We start from the raw sequence: 10,135 nt of genomic DNA, 5'->3' as shown, positions 1-10,135 counted from the left end.
GTTATATGACCTGGAGGATGGGTTTCCTTTTGACCGAGGTGGCTATCCATCACAGATAATTGATCTGACATCCCAGTCGCCTAGCACTCCATTTGCTCCATCTCCTTGGACACTGTGACCGGTTTGTCAAGAATCATGTGTTGGGGGGACTTGCTTGAGCTGCTGTGCTAAACACACACTGTATACACAAGAGGAAGCTCACTCAAGAACACAAGAAGAGAGATGGAGGCCGAAACGCTTTCTTGCTGCTTTATTCTTCTTCTTCCACACACTATATAATGTACAAAAAGTATAGACAAGATACAACATAAAGGAAAGTGGCCTACTAAGTCAAATAGTGCATAACTGACTACACTAATCGACTGGCGCTATGTCTTTGCTAGCTGTAGATAGGTGTAACATACTAAATATAATAAGTGATAAGTCAATGGCCATGTGAATATCATAATGACCACCAACATGCTAAGTGTAGACATGCAGACCCATCTAGCCAGGTGATCCATCATCAATGTCCGCACGTGTTGAGCTTGCCATCTCAACACTCCCCCTCAAGCTCAACTCTATCTCTGCAACTCCAAGTAAGCTTCGAATCTTTCTAAGATTCTCTGCACCCAATTCCTTTGTGAAAATGTCAGCTATATGATCCTCTGTACATGCTGACATATATCAAGTCAATCTCTCCTGCAAGTACCTTCTCTCTCACAAAGTGGTAGTGCACCTCAATGTGTTTTGTCCTAGCATGGAACATTGGATTCCTAGCTATCTGTATGCTTCTCATGTTGTCACAATGAATGACAATTGGACCATCTCCCTACATGTCTAAATCACCTAATAACTTTTGCAGCCATACCACCTCACATGCTGCCGTAGCAGCACCTATATACTCAGCCTCTGTACTTGATAAAGCAACTGTAGGTTACTTTTTTCTGCTCCATGTAACTGCTGCACTACCAAGGGAAAACATGAATCTACTTGTAGATCTTCTATCTGACATGCTACCAGCCCAATCTGCATATGTGTATCCAAAGACCTGTATGTCCTTACCTGCCTCATAAAAAATTCCATAATGTAAAGTGGACTTCACATACCTCAATATATGTCTAACTGCATCCAAATGAGGCTTTCTAGGCATCTGCATAAACTGACTAACAAGTGATAGTCATGTAAATCAAACACCCTACTATCCTCCTGAACATAGTAGGGTCTTCTATCTCATCTCCAACATCAACACTTAACTTCACATTTTGGTCCAATGGTACTTAAAGAGGCTTACATGCTGTCATACCATACTTGGATAACATATCCAAGCCATAATGCCTTTGGGATAGCCATATACCATCATCACATATGATCACCTCAATACCAAGAAAGTATCCCAGCTCACCCAAATCTTTCATCTCAAACTTCTTCTTCAAGAATTCCTTAACTTCAGCAATCCCATTGTCACTATCACCTGTAATAGTCAAGTCATCCACATAGATGACTATGATGACCAAACCTGCATCTCCCTTTCTCACATAAAGTGAGTGATTAGCATCAGAAATACAAAATCCAATATTGACAAGATACTCTCCAATCTTGTCATACCATGCTCTAGGTGCTTGCTTCAGCCCATAGAGCACCTTCTTTAACCTGCACACATATGTGGGATGCTCTAAATCCTCATAACCTGTTGGCTGCTCCATATACACTTCTTCTTGCAATTCACCATGAAAGAAGGCATTCTTAATATCCATTTTCTGCAAACTCCAACCTTTGGCTACTGCCAAGGCAATCACACACCTAACAGTTGCCATCCTAGCAATTGGACTGAATGTCTCTTCATAATCTATGCCATATGTTTGAGCGTAGCCTTTTGCAACCAGCCTAGTCTTATACCTGCTAACTAAACCATCTGCATTATGCTTGACTTTGTAAACCCACTTACAACCAATAGCTTTCTTACCCTTAGGTAAGGGTACCAAATCCCAAGTCTTATTAGCTTCTAATGTAGTTATCTCCTCATCCATTAGTGCATCCCAATGAGCATGACCAACAGCATCCTCAAATCAAGTGGGCTCAACATTCTCAACTAATTTCACCATATAAGCATAATGGTGAGCTACATAACCTTCAAAACCAAATCTTTTAACAGGGTATTTGACCCTGCTAGATCTGCGTTGTCGTATTGCTGCGCATTCGAGGTGTGAAATCCACCCAAAAGTTGTGTGTGGGATTTGATACTTTGTACATATTTAGTTGTTGTGTTTATACTTTTGTTCTATGTGGAAGAGGGTTTGGAGCAAGAGGAATTAATCAATAATGCTCTGGTTGACATGTATGCAAAATCTGGTGTGCCGAAAATCGGGGCAGGTCTGACAAATTTTGGCAATGCATGCTTTCGCAACTCTGTGCTGCAATGCTTAACATATACAGCACCTCTTGTGACATATCTTTAGAGTGGTCTACATAAAAGTACATTAGGATTTTGTGCTATGTATGCATTAGAAATTCATGTAAAGAAGGCATTGGCTGCTTCAGGGAGCAGCTTCTCTCCAACTTACCTTGTCAAGAATCTGCAGTGCATTTCACAATCATTTTGAATGTGGCGTCAAGAGGATGCTCATGAATATATGAGGAATTTGATTGAGGCATTGCACAAATGTTGCCCTATCAAGAACCTTGGTGGTGGTTCTAAAACTTTTCAGGAAAGCCTCATCCAACAACTGTTTGGTGGACGTCTTAGAAGCCAGGTGAAGTGTACTAATGCTCACATTGTTCAAATACTTATGATCCCTTCTTGGACTTAAGTCTTGAGGTTTCCAGAGCAGAATCTTTACAGAAAGCTTTAGCATATTTCACAGCTGTTGAGATTTTGGATGGAGACAACAAGTATCAATGTGAAAAATGCAACAAAAAAGTCCGAGCTTTGAAACGGTTCACAGTTTTTGTCACCTCATGTTCTAACCTTACAACTCAAGAGCTTTGGCTGCTTGGGAGGTTACAGGGGGGAAAAGATAGACAAGAAGATTCATCTTGGTACTACTCTGGACACTATTACTGTTTTATTCGAATAGCCAGGGGCTTGTGGCATGTTCTGGATGATAGCCAGATTAGCCAAGTAAGTGAGAAAACTGTCCTTGAACAGAAGGCCTACATTCTCTTCTACTTACGTGACACAGTCATTAGTTGGCTATTTTTAGAGAGAGCTAATTTGGGGGCTGCTTCATTAGTCGATGGGAAGGGAAGCTTTCTCTGGGGGTGCAGGGAAATTCTGCAATGGTGGCTAATGTAAGTTTTTTTTTCTCTCCATCATCGAAAAGAGTAGCAATGGAGGGAAAAAAAAGAAACGCATATGTGGAGGAAGACCCACAACCAACTCTCTGGGAAGGAGCATCTGTCACGGTGGTGTTTTGAAGGATGATTAGTCTTTGAAGGTGGCAATCACAGAGACCTCCCTTGCAGTGTGCCTCGTTCTTCTGTTAAGGGGAAACACATCTATTTTCTCTCTCCTCAAGGAATCAATGGAAGCGAGAGTGACCGTGATGCAAATGCTAAAAAGGCCCTAGCCCAATGACTCCGCGAAAAGTGACTACGCGGTATCAAGACATGCTCATCAGTTTCAGCATAATGCATAGGCTGAACCCTCTTCTCTACTTGCGGAAAAACAGAAGCATTCTCAACCATAACCTCATCCTCATCCTCATCCTCATCCAACTCCCCAATCAAAACTCCCTGTGTATCAATGGTAGGCAATGCATGTCTTTTCCTCTTCAGGACCTCCTGAAACTGATCCTGAAACTCTCTTTTCGAGATGCCCAAAACCTCAGAAATAGTGAAAGTCACCTCACTGCCAAGTATCTTGTCATTAAATATTTTATTTATGTCTGTAGATATCTCAATATCGGACATCAATCTAAACCCTGGTTGCTTTCTCTCTCTAGGCTGTTGCCTCTTTTCTCTCTTTTGAGCATCTTCCATCTGTCGATCTGGCCCTGGTCTCAAAGACGGTCCTGCAGTAGGTGGTGTAACAAACTCACCCCCTCTAGTCTTCTTAGCTGCAGTTGGATTTTCTTCATCCCTCTTACGCTTCTCCTCAACAAGTACATGTGCTCCATGAGACTTGGCCAAATAAGCATAAATAGAGTACCTGTCAACAGGTGAATCCCAACCTGTCTCTAATCTGATGCTAGAGCCTGCACTAGTCAAAACAGTTTGCTGAATTTTTCCCTTGTTTGCAGTCTCCATAGCATAAGTCCATAGTGCTGACTGAGTCTCTGATCCCTTCTCAATCTGGAATCCATATGCAGAAGCATCACCTCTAGCTGTCACATAAGAAGTACGTGCAACCATGCCATCCACTAACTTCTTCATTCCACCTTTACCAAAGTTGGTAGCAAGTGGAGCTCCTGTCTCAGTCAACCAAATCTTACCATCTTTCCCCAATATACCAAATTCTTCCTCCTTGCATCTTGAAAAGATTCACAATCCGTGTAATGATGATGGTCCGTACTATCGCACCAAATACATCTCCGATCTCTCCTAGGTGCACTAGGAGCACTCCTAGGTGCAATAGGAGCACTAGAAGAAGTAGTAGGCGCAGTCGAAGCAAACTGCTGTTTCAATTTTCCCACCAACTCCGCTTTAACTTAATCCAGTGTCAAATCCGTTATGCCTTTGATTATGTCATCAAGAGAGGTAGGCACCGATGGAGCGGATGGTTTTGGAGCAGAAGGTGCAAGCATCGGTCGTGGAACAGGAGAAATAGGAGGAGTAGAAACAATAGGAACTGGCATAGGCCAAGAAACTAGCTGAGGAGGAGAAGAAATAACAGGAATAGAAGCAGGCATAGGAGCAGATGATGGTGTCGATGTCATGGAACCATTTTGTAGGCGAGTCTTCCATATCCTCCTCTTGGTCAAAGTCGAGACTGCATCTTGGGCATCCTGCCAATCCGTTTTAAGACCCATGGGCTTCGTGCGATCCTCAAGAAGCTCTCCCAATTCTTCCTAAAGAGTAGGATCTGCAGCTTGCAAGAAAAGCTCAACTTTTTCAACATCCAATGCTCTTTGTTCAATGGCATCAAGCTGACTATACCTCTCTTCAAATTCTCGAATCAACTCTAAAGCAGCTAGACCTTTGTTTGACATGTAGACCCACTCTCGGAATGACCGCCGAGTAGCCATACCAAAGTCCTCAAGGAAATATTCTTCTTTCAGGGCCTTCTTAAAATGTTGCCAATGTGTATTTTGAATAAAAAGATCAGTCACTTTTGCCCTCAAGGCGGGTGTGACAAGACGAAGGAAGTACTTACTCATAAGTCTAGCTGGAACTCCGAAAAACCCCATCTTGATCTCATATGTCTTCAAATATGCTGAAACATTACGGCCATCAAATAGCTTCTTCTCATTCTCAACTGCTTCAATCGCTTTAGTCGCGCTGTTTGCATTCTCCTGCTCCGAATAGAGTTGCCTTTGCTGAGACAACTATTGTTGATGCAATTGTTGCTGCTGCTGCATATACAATTGTGTCTGCTGATTTTGGAGCTGCATATACATGGACATATTCTGCAAAATCTGCTTTAGATCATCTGTTGAAGTACTTGACGCAGCAGTCATTGATGGAGCTGAAGTAGAAGATGCAACTGGAATTGTAGAAGAGGCTGAAATAGAGGCTGAAGTATCTCCCATCTTGAAATTTCTGCAACGCTTTCACGTCGGGTTCACCAAAGATGTCGAAGGATTTTCGAAAGCAAAGTCGTGTCTCGAGAAGACCTTGTTAAATTTCAAGATGGAAGATCAATCAAGTGAATGAATTCAAATCTATAACAGTAACTCCAGCATAATGTGCATTGAGCAAAAGAATATTTTTAACAATCATGTCCAATAACATTTAATTTCAATTCCAGGCCTGATATGACTGCAATTGCCTCTTGTGATGTTGATTAGTTGGAAATATCAATAATGTTCATGGTCATACACAACCTTTTGTATTAAGTGAACCAGCAGTCCTTCATAAACAAGGAAGAAATACACACAGCAGTCTTATTCACTGCTATGAATTTTTCTATCATATATCAATATGTTTTTTGGCATTTCTGGTTCACTCTCAGTTCTGCATGGTATATATCATGTGTCTGCTATAAATTTGCTTTTTTTCAGCAAGCAATTCCAATACTTACAGGGCACTAATAATAGAACAACATATATGAGATTTTAATTAGAATAGAAGTAGCCAGGTATCAATTGATATGAGCCTGGCTAATACTATTTGTAGTGGCGATAGGGGTTGAGTTTGAGTGGCAAGAGTTGTCAAAGTCACGACAGCCTGTGACAGCGTACCAACGGATCACTCAATGGATCCTTTACATTACTATGAGCTCTTTGTACACCTGGAGTCCTGACTAAAGGAATGCCAAGTTCATCATCCAAACTCTCTGAACCACTAGAATCTCCATCAAATCCCAAATGATTGGTAGATGCATCATTACCATCTAGCACTTTCTTCTTTTCTTTTTCCTTCCCTACAACACTTATAGATCCACCTGAAGATGTGGGGCTACTCCTTAGTCTCCCAGACCAAGGGCTCACTGTAGGTGTAGTATCAGATGATGTTTCTGGTCCACTAAGACTCCATGATTCTTGTTTATCTTTTTGCACATAGTTGTCCTGATCATTATCATCATCCAAAACATCACCAGCAGGAGTATACCAACTTCCCATCTCATCAAAGATAACATCCCTGCTCACTCTGAACTCACCTCTGACAGGGTTATAACAGCGATACCCTTTCTACTCTAAAGAGTATCCAATAAAAATACATTTTTTCTGCCTTTGGATCAAGCTTCTTCCGTAGCTCATCTGGAACATGAACGTATGCAACATAGCCAAATACCTTCAAGTGTGATACATCAAGCTTCTTGCCAGTAAAGCATTCTTCAGGAGTCATCCCATGAACTGTAGCTGTGGGAGTTCTGTTCATAATGTAAACAATAGTATGGACAATCTCAGATCAAAAATGTTTGGGCATATTCTTTTCAGCCATTAATGTCCGTGCAACTTCTGCAATATGCTTGTTTTTTCTTTTTGCAACAACATTTTGCTATGGGGTATACCTGCAAGTAAATTGCATCTTTATCCCATGAGTCCTCAAGAAGCCACTGAACTCATTAGAGAGGTACTCCCCCTCTCCATTTGATATTAAGCACTTCACTTTTAAGCCTATTTTTGTTTCAACAGCTGCCTTAAAAGATTTGAAGTGCTCAAACACATCATTTTTTTCCTTCATGAAGTATACCCATAACTTCCTTGAACAGTCATCAATAAATGTGACAAAGTATTTGCTACCACCAAGATATATATTCTGCGTAGGCCCCCAAACATCTGTATGCACTACATCAAGTATATTTCTACTCACTTATATATCATATGAGAAGGGTTGTCTTGCCTGCTTACCAAATTGGCATGCTTCACAGACTTTGTGCAATTCTACAACTCTAAAAGAAGGCAACCTTGTAACCAATCTTCTGGACTGCATCAATTTTAGCCTTTGCACATTTGCATGTCCAATACATTTATGCCATATTTCAATATCTGCAAAACTACTCCTTTTCCTTTAGCATATATAGCACCATCCATTGCAAGAATTCCAGCATCCAAAGTGAACATTCGGCCAACTCTACCTCCTTTTGCAACCAACCTGCACTTATCATTAAAGTCTTCTACAAAACAACCTTTTGCATTGAATGAAACTTGCAACCCCTGCTCTACCATTTGGCCAACAGACACTAGATTCTTTGTAATTGATGGTACATGTAATACATATGTCAAACTCTTTGTCTAGCCATCATACAAGGACAAGGGAACCTTTGCAATGTGTGAAATTGGGTGGCATGAATCATTCACCCGTCTACACTTAACTTGGGTTTTGTAAGTCCTGCATCTCTCTAAACCATTCAACATGACTGGTCATATGATTAGATGTGTCTGAATCAACGTACCATACATCATCACGTGTCCAATTTCCTGTAACTGCATTCATCATATGCTGCATAACAAACAAACACTCATTTTTGTCTTCATTGTGTCGTGAAGACGATGCATAATTTCCTTGCTACAATTTACCACTACAAATATTATCCTTCTTTGCATAGCAATGGGCTACAATATGGTCTGCTTTGCCATAATAATGGCAAACAATAGCAGAATTTCTAAAGCCTCTGTTCTACCATCCACCTCTTCCTCTAGAGCTCCCCCTGCCTCTAAAGTTTCCTCTGCCTCCAGAAACCTGCATTTCACCAAAAACACCATATTGGGAAAAATGAAAATTTCCCATAAGTTTGGGACATGTGGTCAAATCTTTGGATTTATCATAACTTGAATACTATAACTCCAAATTGAGCTGTCTATATCTCAATAGATTCCATTTTTCAAGCGGTTTCCAATGATAGGTTATATCATATGGTTTTGAGAAACTTATGGGCATGTTATCCAGGTGCCACCTTTTTAGTATTCAAAAAATGGGAATTGGGAGATTCCCAAACTCACTAATATTGTGTTCAAACTATTGATTGAACCTGTTTTGCTGGTTATCGCTAGCACATCCCATACCATGGCCTCTCGAAGAGGATCTACCACGTGTTCTTCCTGAACTCGAGTAAAATGCTTGGACCTATTCACCATTTCTTTCAAACGAATCACCCTGCATATTGATCTCTTCAGTAATCATGAGAGAGATCAACTCATCAAAATCTAGAAATGGCTTTCATACATATGAAGTAACAAACGATTTCCATGCCTTCTCATTGTTAAGGCCACTCAGAGTGGATGAAACCAAATCATCATTATCTGGCATTGCATCAATCGTTGCTAAAGCATCTACAATGCTCCTCACCTTCAATAGATACTCATTGACGGATATTTTCCCTTTCTTCAAGGCATTCAACTCTTGCTTGAGTTGAATCTTTCGTGCCTTTGTATTTACTGAAAACATGCTCTCAAAAATTTTCCAAACTACATGTGAAGTTTCTGCATTCCTGATATGTCCCAACATAGTATTATCAATGACTGTAGATAGCCAGTACATCACCTTTTTGTCTTTCGCACTCCACTCTTTCCATGCTTTTAATTCATCTACAATCGGAGGGATACCCAGGTCTGGATCCTTTTCTTCACCTGAGACAAACTCATAAAGGCCCTTTCCAATGAGAAAGTTCGTCACACGGAACTTCCATGAAGGGTAGTTGTTCTTGTCGAGCTTCTCAATAATGGGATTTCCACTATTCTCTGCCATTATCACAAACAAGAATACGACACAACAAACTAGTCTTCTGCAGCCTTTCACAACATGTGCACAACAATGCACCAAGCAATCTTTTTCACTGATTGCTCAATATAGTACATGTAATCTGCAACTTGTTTGTAGATAAACCTTATGTTTTCTTCTTGCAAACACCTCAAAAATTACAGATTCACAATCTGTAACTTGTGCATCCACTTTCAGTCAATACAGTCAAAATCACAGTATACCCTGAAACTATTGTCCACAACCTTGCGACTCTAAAACAAAGCCTGAAACAGCCTTAGAGGCGTGGTGGGGGGACTTTCTTGATCTGGTGCACCAAACACACACTGTATACAAAAGTGGAAGCTCACTCAAGAACACAATAAGAGAGATGGAGGCCAAAACGTTTTTTTGCTAGTTTCTTCTTCTTTTTCCACACACTATACAATGTACACAAAGTTTAGATAAGATACAACATAAAGGAAAGTGGCCTACTAAGTCAAACAGTGCATAATCGACTACACTAATCGGCTCACGCTATGTCTTTGCCAGCTGTAGGTAGGTGTAACAAACTAAATATAATAAGTGATAAGTCAGTGGCCATGTGAGTATCATAATGACCACCAACGTGCTAAGTGTAGACATGCGGACCCATCTAGCCAGGCGGTCCATCATCAATGTCCGTATGTGTTGAGCTTGCCATCTCAACACGATTCTCAAAGCCCTAGCACCACCCTATGCATTCAAGGAAGTATCCATGGGAGTTTAAGAAATGCTCACAAATCTTTGTCTTGCAATTGAATAAGGACAATTCAAGTCAACCCTCTACAGTATCTAATGATTCAACCTTGCAGGCCCTCCTTGAGGGATCTAT

General features: G+C 40.8%; 1 pseudogene; it reads left to right on the top strand.

The window, feature by feature from the left end:
* Nucleotides 1-2,315: 2,315 nt before the first annotated feature.
* Nucleotides 2,316-3,274, top strand: LOC148024505 (ubiquitin carboxyl-terminal hydrolase 23 pseudogene; annotated as a pseudogene).
* The last annotated feature ends 6,861 nt before the right edge of the window (nucleotides 3,275-10,135 follow it).

This window comes from Lygodium microphyllum, chromosome 15 (assembly GCF_053477565.2).
Source record: "Lygodium microphyllum isolate KBCC chromosome 15, Lygodium_microphyllum_v1.1.10, whole genome shotgun sequence".
NCBI classification, from domain to species: Eukaryota; Viridiplantae; Streptophyta; class Polypodiopsida; order Schizaeales; family Lygodiaceae; genus Lygodium; species Lygodium microphyllum.
This window is presented reverse-complemented; position numbering and strand designations above follow the sequence as displayed.